The sequence below is a fragment of the Podarcis liolepis genome, assembly GCF_965112155.1.
Source record: "Podarcis liolepis genome assembly, chromosome: 5".
In the NCBI taxonomy this organism is placed as follows: domain Eukaryota; kingdom Metazoa; phylum Chordata; class Lepidosauria; order Squamata; family Lacertidae; genus Podarcis; species Podarcis liolepis.
In genome coordinates, this window is record NC_139556.1 from 71,309,713 (window position 1) to 71,324,360 (window position 14,648).

At 45.3% G+C, this 14,648-nt stretch overlaps 1 protein-coding gene and 1 long non-coding RNA gene across 2 annotated transcripts in view; one reads left to right on the forward strand and one right to left on the reverse strand.

Moving 5' to 3' along the window:
* The first annotated feature begins 1,061 nt into the window (after positions 1 to 1,061).
* Positions 1,062 to 14,648, forward strand: part of PXYLP1 (2-phosphoxylose phosphatase 1) — a 64,886-nt gene continuing 51,299 nt past the window's right edge. The window contains exon 1 of the mRNA XM_083506497.1: positions 1,062 to 1,258. The gene's annotated coding sequence lies outside the window, so the exon portion shown is untranslated. The remainder of the gene's footprint in view (positions 1,259 to 14,648) is intronic.
* Positions 8,941 to 10,193, reverse strand: LOC310707607. The gene is made up of 2 exons (XR_014526612.1): positions 10,137 to 10,193; positions 8,941 to 9,188 (listed from the first exon to the last, which is right to left on the reverse strand). It is a non-coding gene; the product is annotated as an uncharacterized lncRNA (long non-coding RNA).

Here is a 14,648-nt window from a genome sequence, read left to right on the forward strand (position 1 = left end):
TGCATCCCTACCTTGCTCCCACCGAGATAATTTGCTCCCTTAAGATATAGTGATCCCCTAAGATGTAGCGATATTCGCCAGCTTGGATGGCTTTGAAAGGGTTTCAGTTTAGACATACTCATGGGGGATGAGGGTATCAGTGGCTACTAGCCCTGGTGGCTATACAGTCATACCTCGGGTTAAGAACTTAATTCGTTCCGGAGGTCTGTTCTTAACCTGAAACTGTTATTAACCTGAGGTACCACTTTAGCTAATGGGGCCTCCCGCTGCCGCCGGAGCTCGATTTCTGTTCTCATCCTGAAGCAAAGTTCTTAACCCGAGGTACTATTTCTGGGCTAGCGGAGTCTGTAACCTGAGGCGTCTGTAATCCGAGGTACCACTGTATTTTACCTCCAATGTTGGAATTCTACATGAGGGGAGAGAGCTCTTGCTCAGGTTCTGGTTTGTGTGCTTCTCATAGGGGGGCTATTGCTTCTTTTAGCTGTTATTATTTTATCTGTAATCAAAACTTGAGTCCCTGTCAGGGCAGATGGTGGGGTGTACAAGCAAGCAAGCAAGCCAACCAACCAACCAATTTGTTATTCACCTCTTCTTCACTGGAGGCTTTTTTAGCGGAGGTTGGCTAGCCACTAGTCAAGGTGGTACTTTATATTCCTGCATTGCAGGGGGTTGGACTAGATGACCCCCGGGGTCCCTTCCGCCTCTACGATTCTACCACGGCTCCGCTTCGTCAGCGCAAAGGCTGCGGGGCAGCCAAGCACGTCTTGGGGGGGGGAAACCCCATCTCTTAAGGGCGACAACGCGCCCTTACTCCAGGAACCTTCGCTTAGGGACCTTGTGTGCCCGAGCGGAGCAGTCACTGCGCAACACCCTCCCACTCCCGCCTTCCCGCCAGCCTGAGGATTCTCTCGCTCCCAGGATGAAAAGGAGGGAGAAAGAGAGAGCCGGACGGGAGAGCGGCGAGGGAGCGTTCTCACAGCGCAGGCGCGCGCCGTCCTCGCCATTGCGCCGGGCTGGCGGCAGGTGGCGCTGCCGGGGAAGTCTTCCCGGGCGGCCAATGGATGAAAGGAGGGAGGCGGAGCTCCGGCGCGGAGGGAGAGCGAGCGAGAGAGAAAGCGAGCCAGTGAGCCGGAGCCACGGTCGGCTCAAGTTGGTTCGCGCGCCGCGACGGCGGCAGCAGCAGAGAGCGAGGAAGGGGCGAAGGAGCGGCTGGGCTGAGAGAGAGAGAGAGAGAGCGGCGGTTGCGCTGGCTGGGCAGGTAAGAGCTGGAGCCGCTGCTGCTGCTCTCCATTCCCACCCCTTGGAGCCCTTTTCGCTCCTTGCAGAGAAAGAAGAGGGGGGGGGGTCTTATCTGTCAGTCAGTCAGTCAGTCAGTCAGTCAGTCAGTCACCCCCCTCCCAATTTCTCCTCCCGAGGGTCCCTTCTGCGCCGGCCTTCCCCTTCTGCGCCCTCCCCACGGCAGCCCGGAGGCGGGACAGCGCTTCTCCCAGCGCCCCCCCTCGCCCACCCCACACTCGTCCACGCGCACCGTCGTCGCTCCGGCTCCGGTGTGGCGGCAGCGCCTCCTCTCCTCCTCTCGCTCTGAGTTCTCGCTGGCTGCTCAGGCTGCTGCTTCCAAACTGATTTACAACCCCCCCCCCCAAAAAAAAATTCTCTCCCCATCGCTTTCTAGGCAGGGACTCCCGTCCCACCCCTGTTGCCACTTCTCAGGATCCATTCCTCTCCGAATCTCTCCTCCTCCGTTCCCCTTTAGGAGCCTTTCCTACAGGTTGTGGGGCGGGGAGAGAGGGGGGCGGGGGCTACGGCGGCGTTTCTCTGTCGCCTAGCCCCACCAGTTGAAGCCCTTTGCCTGCCCCATGCTGCCCTAACCTTTCCTTAACGCTGCGTGGCGAGATTCCCATGCCTGTCCAAAGTCTCTGCTTTCCCCCTCTCCTCTCTCCGCTTCCTCCTCCTCCTCTCCAGTTTTAAACTCTCCCGCAGCCTCCCCGTTGATACTTTAGGTCCTCTTTTTCTCCAACGTGTCCTTTAAAGATGCTCGCTATTAATTGGCTTGGGAGAGTTCTTTCGTTTTCAGTTCATTGTTCGCTTTCCACTAGTGGGGCGATTGTGTTTGGTTTCTTGGCACGGCATCAGTTTGCAGAAGGTGGACTTCTAACCCGGGGGACTAGTATTTGGCAAACCTCTTTCGCATCCTTTTTATCTTTCTCACACACACCTTCCGTAGCTCAGCTGAGCTCTGGCAGCGATTTTGTCCCCTTTTTAAAAGCCATCCCGAACGATTTTCTTTCTACACCTGGGTTTTGCTCCCTGTTCTCCTCAGCCAGCAATGTCGTTAGTGAGCAGTTCTTAGGACCACCTGCTGCACATCTTTTGCTGTGTATAAAAAGAAGGAAGCGACTTCATGTAGAGAGCTGGGTGAGGGTTGCTATTGCCCATACCCTTTTGTCAGTTTGATATTTAATACGATAATTCAAACAAGTGTATTGTGGTAACTTTGTGATTTAATGTCTCTTTCCCTTCCCCCGGGGAAACAGCAAATACAGAACTCAGTTTTCCCTCTTCCTTTATAAACAGCAAATACATCTGAGCCTAACATAATTTTCCTTTGCCGAGGGTGCTGTACCCATCAATTAAAGCTTCCACTATTTCATATTTTAATTGTCCCAAGAGTCACTTATGCCATGGCACAGCAGTAAAACTGCTAGCACATCTGCAAAGCTAAGCACGCTCTGGTATGGTTTCAAATTGGATGGGGGGTTGGACTAGATGACCCTCAGGGTCCCAACTCTACAATTCTTTAATTCTATGAGTGCATCAAGTTGACCTGCAAAAGCTTCTGCAAGTGTTAATTTAAGTTCTTCCATAGTTCATTTGAAATGAAGTTACAGTGGTGCCTCGCAAGACGAAAAGAATTCGTTCCGCGAGTCTTTTCGTCTTGCGATGTTTTTCGTCTTGCGAAGCACGGTCCGTCGCAACTGCGCCTCTTCAAGCGGCTTTAAAAAAAAAGCGCAAGACGTTTTCGTCTTGCGAAGCAAGCCCATAGGGAAATTCGTCTAGCGAAGCAACGCAAAAACGCAAAACCCTTTCGTCTAGCGAGTTTTTCGTCTTGCGAGGCATTCATCTTGCGGGGCACCACTGTATGCAGTACAGCTGTCTTGATCTCTTTTAGGAAAAACCTACACGGAGATTGCATGTGCTTTTATCTAACCAGACACCTACTTTAGTTTAAAACTTTGCTTCACCTTTGAAAATACATATTTGTCTTCTGTGGAAGAAATCGATGGACTAAGTGGATGTAGTAATGAAGGACTTTTAAAAAATGAATTAGATATTCATAAAGAATATTGTGTTGATAGTATGAGTAGAATACAGTATTTAAACTGTGCCAAGTGGTCCTTCTGCACATGGACTATGGAGGTAGAATTCTAGAATGTACCACTTCAGACTACAGGGGTGTGTGTGCGCATGCTATTTTGAGTATGCACCATATAACAAGGTCCTTGAATATAGAATGCTTGCAACCAAGGATTAAGGAGAAATTAGATTCAGTTTGCATTTAAAGGCGGAACTACCAAATTGCTCTTTCCGAAACAGTATATGAACCAAAACACAGTAATCCTTTGAAATGGATACTTCTCCAAATTTTGCAATGCTGTTAATTCTCCAGCTAAGCAGTTGTACAAAAGTGCACCTACTTGGATAAAGTGTGTATAAAAAGGCATATAATTGCGAAAATAAGATACAAAGTGCCATTATATTGGGAGGTGGAATGCTTTGTCAAAATCTGTACACTTCATGACAGTGAGTTTAGGAGAATGTTACACTAAAATGCTGATAAATTTTCTTGAGGATTTTTTTAAATCTGCAAATTGGTGCAGAAATGTGTAGAACTGAATTTAAGATTGGAAAAATGAAATAACCGAGAAAGCTGAAATTGGGAGATCTGTCTCTAGCTATTACATTGGGGAGAGGGATAAACTTTCCCCATTATATGTTGGATTCCTATGTTCAAAGAGTTCTTAATTTGGGTTGCATTCAACAGTACAGCAGAACGAAGTACTAGACTGGACTGTCCTGCTTGAAAGTTCACTGTACAGTAATACCTCCGCGAATGTCTGCCTCGTCTAGCATCCATTCCGGCAAACGTCCATGGCAAACCCGGAAGTACCGGAACGGGTTACTTCCGTGTTTGCCACTTGCACATGCGCAGAAGCACAAACCGCACCATGCGCACATACTCAGTGCTTTGCCCTGAGTCCTTTTCGGCTAGTGGCCAGGGCCCCAGAACGGATCCCGGTCGCAAAACAAGGTATGACTGTAGATACAAATCTAAGAGGGTAGGAAACGGTCTAGGTTTGAATTTTCTGCCTGATGTGCTAATTTTGTTTGTGTGGAACTTGGTGTTTTTTTATGTGGGAGCGTATTAACCAACTTGATTAGCTTTTTATGCTCTTGTTCACTTAGGCATTTGGCTGTAAGTTGATGCCATATGTTATGATGATACCCTAGCATGTTCTGATGGTTATCTTTTAGCAGGGTGGGGTAGTATTTGTCTTTCTTAGGTTATTGCAGGTCGAACATCTTTAGTCAGTGCCTTTATATCTTTTTGATGTTGGCGGCATCTGTCTGTCTTGGGAGACAGTGGAGGAGTGCAACTTGAGGAGTAAAGTCAAATTATTGGAGCGTTATAATGCCTGTCGTGGCTGTGGAGAGACATGTTTTATTTCAGGTGAGGCAGATGAAGGTGTCCAGTTTTGCTGCTACAGCTGCACCATGGCATTTCTTTCCTCTATGATCTTTCTTTTTGATGTATACTAAATATTTTATGTATCCTCTAATGTAAGGCACCTTGAGATATTTTATGTAGTAAGTGATGAACAATTGCAATTAATACTACTACTTCTAAAAATAGTATCACCTAATTTCCCATCATTCTGCTGCATGTGTTGACACAGACTCAAAAGCAGCTGTAACACTGATGTCCTGTTTTGACATTTATGAAAGGAGGATTAGAGCAGACAGAATTTGTAGTGGGAGGATGCGAGTAGGATGTCAAGTAAAATCTTGTTAAATTTAATCTTTCAAGCAGGTGGCTGAAACTACTAGCACAGAGCATCAGATCACATGCATATCTTTTATCTAAATATTTAAACATGGTCTTTTAATTGTATTGGGTATATTGTGATACTAATTTTGATTGTTTAATGCAGATCATTATACTGGGATGATTCTTTGAGAATTACTAGGCTAACTGGGTTGTCTAAGTGGATTTTTTCTCTGCTATGCTGGAAAAAATAATTGCACTGGAGCAAGAGCAAGCAAGATACTTCAACTGCAGTCATAAGCATAGTTAATAGGGTGTCCCATTGAACTCCATATTTGTACCTCTGTGTAAACATAGGATGGGATTGCAGGGTGCTTGTTAGAATAGCTGTTTAACTTTAGTGTTTTTCTATTCTGCACAGTCTGGAAAAAATTATCTAAGATATTTTTTGCCTCTCATTATATGTTCTAAATCTAAGTGTGTGTTAGTGTCAACTGTTGCACCATAAAATCATTTTGTTCTAAAACATACTATTTTTTACAGATTTTGTATCTATTCTCTGTGTGATTAAAATTCTTTTTAAAAAATGATTTAGTTTAAAGTTGCTTAATACACTTAAGTGTAAATGTGGTACCACAATGTGGGGACTAACCTTGGGGAAGCATTCTGTAAGTTGGGGGCCACCACTGAAAAAGCCGCCTCTCTTAAGAGGTGATCTTACTATCCTTGCATGTGGCATATAGCAGCCTTTCTCAACCTTGGGTCCCCAGATGTTTTTGGCCTACAACTCCCATCATCCCTGACCACTGGTCCTGTGAGCTAGGGATCATGGGAGTTGTAGGCCAAAAACATCTGGGGACCCAAGGTTGAGAACCACTGGCATATAGAGCCAAACAGAAACATCTCTTATATCTAAACTTATACTGTATCAGATCCTTCCAGTACCCAGAGTGGTTCAAACTGCCTATATTCATTAATTACAACTCAGCTAAGAAAAAATGCCATTCCCATGAGATTTGATAGATCTATGTATCCCTTTAGATCTTCGCTCATTGTAGTTGGATGCACTCTTGTAGCTGATTTCTCATACTCTTATTTCAGATGAGATCCTCCAAATCTAATTACTTGTAGCAGAAGTTGGGGGAAGCTAGTAAGTAAGGCAAGCATGTATGAAGAGTGTAGCTCTGCAATCCTGAGGGTAGGAAGATTTCATTTCTTGTCAATAGCAAGTGACCTCACTATACTATTTATTTGGCAAATTTTATGCAAATCTACATTGTCTGTTGTGATTTTTGTAGTGTGCACTGGCTGAAATCAGAAAAAAATCAGTGTTTATTTTTTATGATAGTTTTGTATGGTGCTGGGTTCTACACTTAAGTTTACATGGATGAGTGCCAAAGCACCAGCAAATGAGGACTAGGGAATAATTTCAGCTTCTGGACAGCTTTCAAACATATCCGTGTGTTACAGTTGTCTAGCAGGATCTGCAGTAGTCATGGTTGCTGGAACAAGTTTCAGCTAAAAGGCACTGTGTGCTTTAATCATCTTAAAGTTAGAGTTTAGCCCAGGGTTTCCCAGATTTCTGAGACATTGAGTCCCTGATGAGCTTATAAAGTCGCTGTTGGCTCCAACTCCAGTTCTTAGGAATGTAAATGAAATAAAGTAAAGAAATAGCGATGCATAACCAACATTTATTAATCTGAATTGATGGAAAAAAGGAAGCAAAAAAGAGGATGAATATTAATAATGGGCTTTAACAAACGTATGAGAATTGGACTGCAGGTTTGTGAGGTGCACTCTACACATGCTCATGCCTTTTATATTTGAGATCATAGGTATTATTATTATTTTTTGCGTTGTAGCTCGTTAACTTCTTTTTCCCTTGGGCTGTTTCTGACCCCTTTTTGCTCCCTGCACAGTCTCAGTGACCTTGGGAGGTAATAGTGATCACTTTAGGAGGGACAGCTTCCAGCCTAAATATTACTGAAGTGTGTAGTGTAGTCTGTTTCATCAGGAAGGGAAGGGAGCAATGTAACTCCCACCATTAGTCCATTCATCACCTCGACTAGAAAGGTAAACTAGATGGTGGCAAGTATATGAGTCTAGCAGGCTAAACAAAGCAGGGGTTTCATAATATGCTCCTTTAGGAAGGCAGAAATTGCCAATTCTTAAATGGAGGCATTGACTAAATCAACTTCCTTACCATAGTGACATCATCTAGAAAAAGCAAGAGCCAAACACAGATGTCGTTGGCTGTACATGGTAAGAAAAAGATTTCAGCTTATATAGTTAAAATCAGGAAGGTCCTGGAATCTCTGGCGTAGAATCTGTAGTCAGAGTTATTCAGAGTAAGGTTACCGTGAGAAATTTATTTGAAGTGCTGACCTTGAATTTTTCCAGTGGGTCATCATTACCCACTTCAAGGTTGTTGTTTTCACAGTGTGTGTGTGTTTACAGTGGTACCTCGGGTTGCATACGCTTCAGGATTAAGAACTTTCTTAAGCTTGGGTTAAGAACTTTGCTTCAGGATGAGAACAAAAATCATGCTCCGGTGGCGTGGCGGCAGCTGGAGGCCCCATTAGCTAAAGTGGTGCTTCAGGTTAAGAACAGTTTCAGGTTAAGAACGGACCTCCGGAACGAATTAAGTACTTAACCCGAGGTATCACTGTACAGACACATACAGAGATGCACATATATATGAAATAAATAAGTCATAGGTTTTTTTTTTTCATGATTCTGTCCAGTATGTTAAAGGCCATTTAATCCATATGGGAAAGCGTCAATTGACTGTACTACGTGTATGGGTTGGTGGTAGCATTATGGTTTATTCTGCCATAGAGTTGGTTCAGTTTATTCCATGTTCAGTTTATTCCATGAATTTATTCCAAGTTACCTGTTGCTGTTATTCAGGTAGTCAGTCCTACTAATCAATTGCCCACCCAGTTCTTGGAACATAGTCCTCAAGTACCAAAGAGTTTAATGTACACTGATCTGTTGAGGAATGCATGCCAGAGGATTATATTGGCTGCCTAAATGAGATCTGTACTTCAGATAGTACTAGAGTTGCAGTAGAATAGGAGGTGCAGTATATTTATAGTCCCTATTCAGGTTACTTCTTGAAACTCATTAGGCTTTGGAACAGTCTTAATAGACCCACCACATCTACATTGGAACGAACTGTGACAGTGTCAGCAGTCACCCGTTAATTTCCTGTACATAACAGTAGTTACTACTTTCCCTCGCCCACAGAGCATCACCCACTCGTTCAGTTCAAAATACTGTACCAAATCTAGTTATGAGTTGATTGGTTGATATCTTAGCAGAACCTCATTCTGGTATTGAGTGTAAAGCCAGGCCATCTGTTTCATGGCATACTTGATGATGAAGTCTGAATTCTTGTGCGTCACCAAAATGATACTGCCACTGATCCCAGCCTGATGCTGAACAGTGAACCCAGCACATTCCCAGACCTCTTGGCTGGCTCAGCATTTTCATCTGGGAACAAGTCCTAGATGACCAAACTGTAACTACTGAGTTGGCTTTATAAGGTACCTACCACAAAGTTAGCAGGCACCTAACTCTGTGTGCAGGATTCAGGAAGAGCTGATAGGTTTTAATGTTCTATTCCTTCTTTCTCCCAGATGACAGCCCTCACTTTTCAATGTCACTTTCCCTTATTGTTGAAAACTTAGTTTTCATGGGCCTCTCCATCCCGTTATGAGACATTTTTATGTAAAATTTATACTCTGCCCTTTCTCATCCCAAAAGTGCCCAGTGTGACTGACAATATAAGATGAAATGAAACCATATCCCATATGCAATAATTAATATGACAGTTACAAAAATACAGTGGCTAACTGTACCTGCCCCTTTCCAAGTTCCTTTCCAAATAAAAATGTATTCAATTTTTTATTTGAACAGAGCTAGGGTAGAGAATTGTCTGGCCTCTCCTGGGAATTCCAGAGACACCAGAGAAAGCCTTTGTGTTCACATCCTCCTAGACATCCATGGTATTAATGTAAGAAGGGCCTTTGCTTTCATTGGTGGACATATGGAGAAGCCATGTCTTCATGCACTTGGGTTCCAGGGAATTTAGGGATTTGTAGTATCAGCGTCTTGAAGATACGGGCAATTTTCAGTCAAACTGAAAGATAAAAATGGAAGAGATAAAAAGGAAAGGAGTCATATGCTCAATTTCAATAACATCTCTTTATTGCACTAAAAACATCCCCTCTTAACAGAGAAATGTCTATATTTACTGGCCAAACTCATTACTATAACAAAGGTTCAAAACCATCTTAGCCCATTGTAGGGAACGTAACAAGGGATAGTAGATCAGTAACTAATATTTTCCTCTCATAGGTTGACGCAATAAGACAGCATCTTTTGACATTATCTTTTGGGCAGCGACCCAGCAGTGAGCTGCCCTCCCTCCACCTCCCAGTAAATAAATAATCATCCCCAAAGAAGTACTTAGAAGTCATTGTGGGAGGATAGGATATCCAACCAGTAATAAGGCTTTGGTTCACTATAGAGTTGCATGGTACTCAGCATGAGGTTCGGTTGTAAAACTGTTGCTGTTGAGCTAGTATACCTGCTTTATTTGGGAAATGCCGTACTTTTCCATGTATAAGACTAGGATTTTTTCTTTAAATCTTACGTTTAAAAGACAGGAGTGCCTGGTGTGCTCTGGTCCATGGGGTCACAAAGAGTCGGACACGACTAAACAACAACAAATGTTAAAAATTGGGGGTCGTCTTATACACAGATAGTGTATCCCCCCATTTTCTTAATTTGGAGTCCCCCCCAAAATGGGGCGTGTTATATATGGGGGCGTGTTATACATGAAAAAATACGGTATATGAATTTTGAAGTGGAAAACATATTGATAATTCAAATCAACCCACACTGTTAATAATCCAGTGAATTTGTATTTGATGCAGTTGAGAGTGGCAGTTGAGAAAGTCTGATCAGTTGATATGAAGGCAGATGTAAATGAATAGTAGATATTGGTCTTGTTAATTTATGCTTGTCTAGAAAATTAAACAATGCAGGATTTTGTTATAATCTTTCGATAACTTAGATCACTCACCCATAGTGCTGTGCTTTGTGTCTTTCTGGTTGACATTTTCGTCTGCCACCTGTGGAGACTGTTGACCTTTGGTCTCTGTTAATGATTGTATAATAATGACAAACTAGTCAAATACGGCATCACTTTCAAGTTTTTAGGGCTGCCACTGACTCGCTTCTTCCTCTCCCCACCCCGCCCACATCATCAACCACTATTTTTGTAGTTGAGTTATGTTTTTTGTCTTCGTAAAATGCTTGCCTCAACTTGAATTTCTGTTTAGTCGTTCGGATAGTTTCCATGCAGCTTTCAGGTTTAGGATAACTTTTTACAAAGAAAAATGTAAACAGAACATTTATGTTTCAAGTGGAAGAGTTTAAAGGGTCTTTGTGTGTAGAAATGTTTAGCTACAGTGATTATTCCCAAGGAATTTGCTACATAGGGAGTAGCTTCAGTCCATTTTCCAAATGCTTCTTTCTGTACTGTCACAGTCTTATCCTTGCATCTTAGAGGAGCAGATCAAAAAGTTTTTAATTTAATAATAATAATAATAATAATTTATTATTTATACCCCGCCCATCTGGCTGGGCCTCCCCAGCCACTCTGGGCGGCTTCCATAAAAACCAAAAATACAATAAAATATCACACGTTAAAAACTTCCCTGAACAGGGCTGCCTTAAGATGTCTCCTGAATGTCAGGTAGTTGTTTATCGCCTTGACATCTGCTGGAAGGGTGTTCCACAGGGCGGGCGCCACTACCGAGAAGGCCCTCTGCCTGGTTCCCTGTAGCTTTGCTTCTCGCAATGAGGGAACCGCCAGAAGGCCCTCGGCGCTGGACCTCAGCGTCCGGGCAGAATGATGGGGGTGGAGACGCTCCTTCAGGTATACTGGACCGAGGCCGTTTAGGGCTTTAAAGGTCAGCACCAACACTTTGAATTGTGCTCGGAAACGTACTGGGAGCCAATGCAGGTCTTTCAAGACCGGTGTTATATGGTCTCGGCGGCCGCTCCCAGTCACCAGTCTAGCTGCCGCATTCTGGATTAGTTGTAGTTTCCGAGTCACCTTCAAAGGTAGCCCCACGTAGAGTGCATTGCAGTAGTCCAAGCGGGAGATAACCAGAGCATGCACCACTCTGGCGAGACAGTCCGCAGGCAGATAGGGTCTCAGCCTACGTACCAGATGGAGCTGGTAAACAGCTGCCCTGGACACAGATTTGACCTGTGCCTCCATGGACAGCTGTGAGTCCAAAATGACTCCCAGGCTGCGCACCTGGTCCTTCAGGGGCACAGTTACCCCATTCAGGACCAGGGAATCCTCCACACCTGCCCGCCTTCTGTCCCCCAAGAACAGTACTTCTGTCTTGTCAGGATTCAACCTCAATCTGTTAGCCGCCATCCATCCTCCAACCGCCTCCAGACACTCACACAGGACCTTCACCGCCTTCACTGGTTCTGATTTAAAAGAGAGGTAGAGCTGGGTATCATCCGCATACTGATGAACACCCAGCCCAAACCTCCTGATGATCTCTCCCAGCGGCCGCATGTAGATGTTGAAAAGCATGGGGGAGAGGACAGAACCCTGAGGCACCCCACAAGTGAGAGCCCAGGGGTCTGAACACTCATCCCCCACCACCACTTTCTGAACACGGCCCAGGAGGAAGGAGCGGAACCACTGTATAACAGTGCCCCCAGCTCCCAGCCCCTCAAGACGGTCCAGAAGGATGCTATGGTCGATGGTATTGAACGCCGCTGAGAGATCCAGCAGAACTAGGAAACAGCTCTCACCTTTGTCCCTAGCCCGCCGGAGATCATCAACCAGTGCGACCAAGGCAGTTTCAGTCCCATGATGAGGCCTGAATCCCGACTGGAAGGGATCCAAATGGTCCGCTTCTTCCAGGCGTGCCTGGAGTTGTTCGGCAACCGCTCGCTCAATCACCTTGCCCAGGAATGGAAGATTTGAGACTGGGCGATAGTTGGCCATCGTGGCCGCATCTAAAGATGGTTTTTTAAGAAGCGGTTTAATAACCGCCTCTTTCAGCGGGTCTGGGAAGGCTCCCTCACGGAGGGAAGCATTCACCACCCCACGAAGCCCATCGCCCAGCCCTTCCCGGCTTGCTTTTATTAGCCAGGATGGGCAAGGATCCAGGAGACAGGTGGTTGGTTTCACTCGTCCAAGCAGCCTGTCCACATCCTCGGAGGTAACAGATTGGAATTGATCCCACTCAACTTGACCAGACAGAACTCTTGCACTCTCCCGCCCCGGCCCTGCTCCCACGGTGGAGTCTACTTCTTCCCGAATCTGAGCGATTTTATTTGCAAAAAACTTTGCAAAATCATTGCAGGAGAACATGTGGCCCATACTGGGCCCCGATGTTGCAGGTGGTTCCGCTAAATTGTGAACCACCTGAAAAAGTCTCCTGCTGCTGTTTTCTGCAGATGCAATAGAGGCGGTGAAGAAATTCTTCTTCGCCGTCGCTATCGCCACTTGGTAGGCTCGACGTTGAGCTCTAACCTGTGTCCGGTCAGATTCGGAATGAGTTATCCGCCACCGGCGCTCTAGCCGTCTCAACGATTGTTTCATTGCCCTCAGATCCGTGGAAAACCACGGGGCTGTCCGGGCTCCATGCAACCGGAGAGGGCGCTTCGGAGCCAAACAGTCAATAGCCCTGGTTAACTCCACATTCCAGCGGGCCACCAGGGAATCAGCTGAAAGGCCATCAACATGGGATAAAGCATCCCCTACCACTCTCTGGAAACCATTTGGATCCATTAAGTGGCGGGGGCGGACCATCCGCCCGAATTGGTCCCACCTCCCTGCAGAGGGGATGGGTCGCAGAGAAGTCCAGTTGCACCAGGAAGTGATCTGACCATGGCACTTCTTTCGTTTCGCTTTTACTTAGTGTCAGATCACCAACATCCATAGAGGTAAACACCAGGTCCAAGGCATGTCCACGGCTATGGGTTGGGCTAGACTTATTCAGGGACAGCCCCATGGAGGCCATGCTTTCCACGAAGTCCCGAGCGGCCCCCTGTAAGGTCGTGTCGGCATGGATGTTAAAATCCCCTAGGACGACCAAGCTAGGTGTCTCCAGGAGACCATCCGCCACGACCTGAAGCAGCTCGGGCAGGGAATCCTTGGCGCAGCGGGGAGGTCGGTACACCAAAAGGAATCCTGTACTGCCCCTATTGCCCAACTTCCAGAACATGCACTCAGAAAACTGGGTCTTCCCAATAGGGTGCCTGGTGCAAACTAATGACTTCCTAAAAATCACTGCAACCCCCCCTCCCCGCCCACATGACCTGGGTTGCTGTGTGTAAGAGAAACCTGGTGGACAAGCAGCGGCAAGAACAGGCCCATCTGCTTCATCCAACCAAGTCTCTGTTACACAAGCCAGGTCAAATCCTCCATCCATGATCAAGTCATGGATGGCAGTGGTCTTCTGAATCATTGACCTGGCATTGCACAGCAGCACCTTCAGGCCATGTGGGTATCCCTTGCTGATTCTAGTATCCGTCCGGACAGGACCAGACCCGGAGGCAGGGATAGTCCTCAGACAACAACTAAACCTGCCTCCTCTGTAATGACATGGTCTGGTCTTAGCGTAACTCCTCCTCCTACCCGTGATCACTGAGATCGGTTGTCCCAGTGCATCCCCCCCTGTGGAACATGCCCCAGCCATTTTGTGGGCTGGGGCCCACTCCCCGGCAGCCCTGACCCCTCCCCCTAAAAACAAAATAACACCTTAAACAAACAAACAAAACCAATAAAACAATACAAACAAAAAATATAAAAGTTACAAAAACATCAAAATAAAAAAATAATAATTCCCCAAGCCCAACCAAACATCAATCCCACCCCCCACATACGAAAAATCCAGAATTTTTTTTAAAAAACATTTTAAAAAGGCATAGTTAATTGTTTATTTTAGACTGCCTCAGTGGGAGAGAGGAGGAGCGGGGCTCGTTCAGCATGCGGTATATCTTGCTCCTGAACTGCTTCCACTCCAACTGCCATTTGAACTTGAAGAATTGGTTCCTGAGTTTGCTTTTTCTCTATTGACTCCCTGTCTCTTTTCTCTTTTTGAACTGTCTCTTAGATTATAGTCCTGTGGGTAGAGACTGTCTTACTTTAATTGATTGTATTTAAGCTGCTCTGGAAGGGGTTTTGGCTGAAGGGCAACGTACAAATGCTATAAATAAACAGTTGCTTCCCAAGGAAACTTCATTTAGAAGTATCAAGAAAAGTTACTATTTGAATACTGTATATCAGTGGCTAGAGAAATCTCTACAGGACAACAATTTACCACTGGCAAATTTATCACACGGGGAGAACAGTTCTTCTGAATAAGGAGTTAGTCCACAAAAGTCAATTTTTTTGGTGACATGTATGTGCTTTAAGCATGCTTTTGTTTTTAAAACACCTAATGTAAGCATTAGCTTTTATATTTATAGCAAATATTTTTAAACATGAAAGGGCCCAAGTGCAGTACAGTACAGTCATACATTGGCAGTTGAACAGAATCTGTTCCAGATGTCC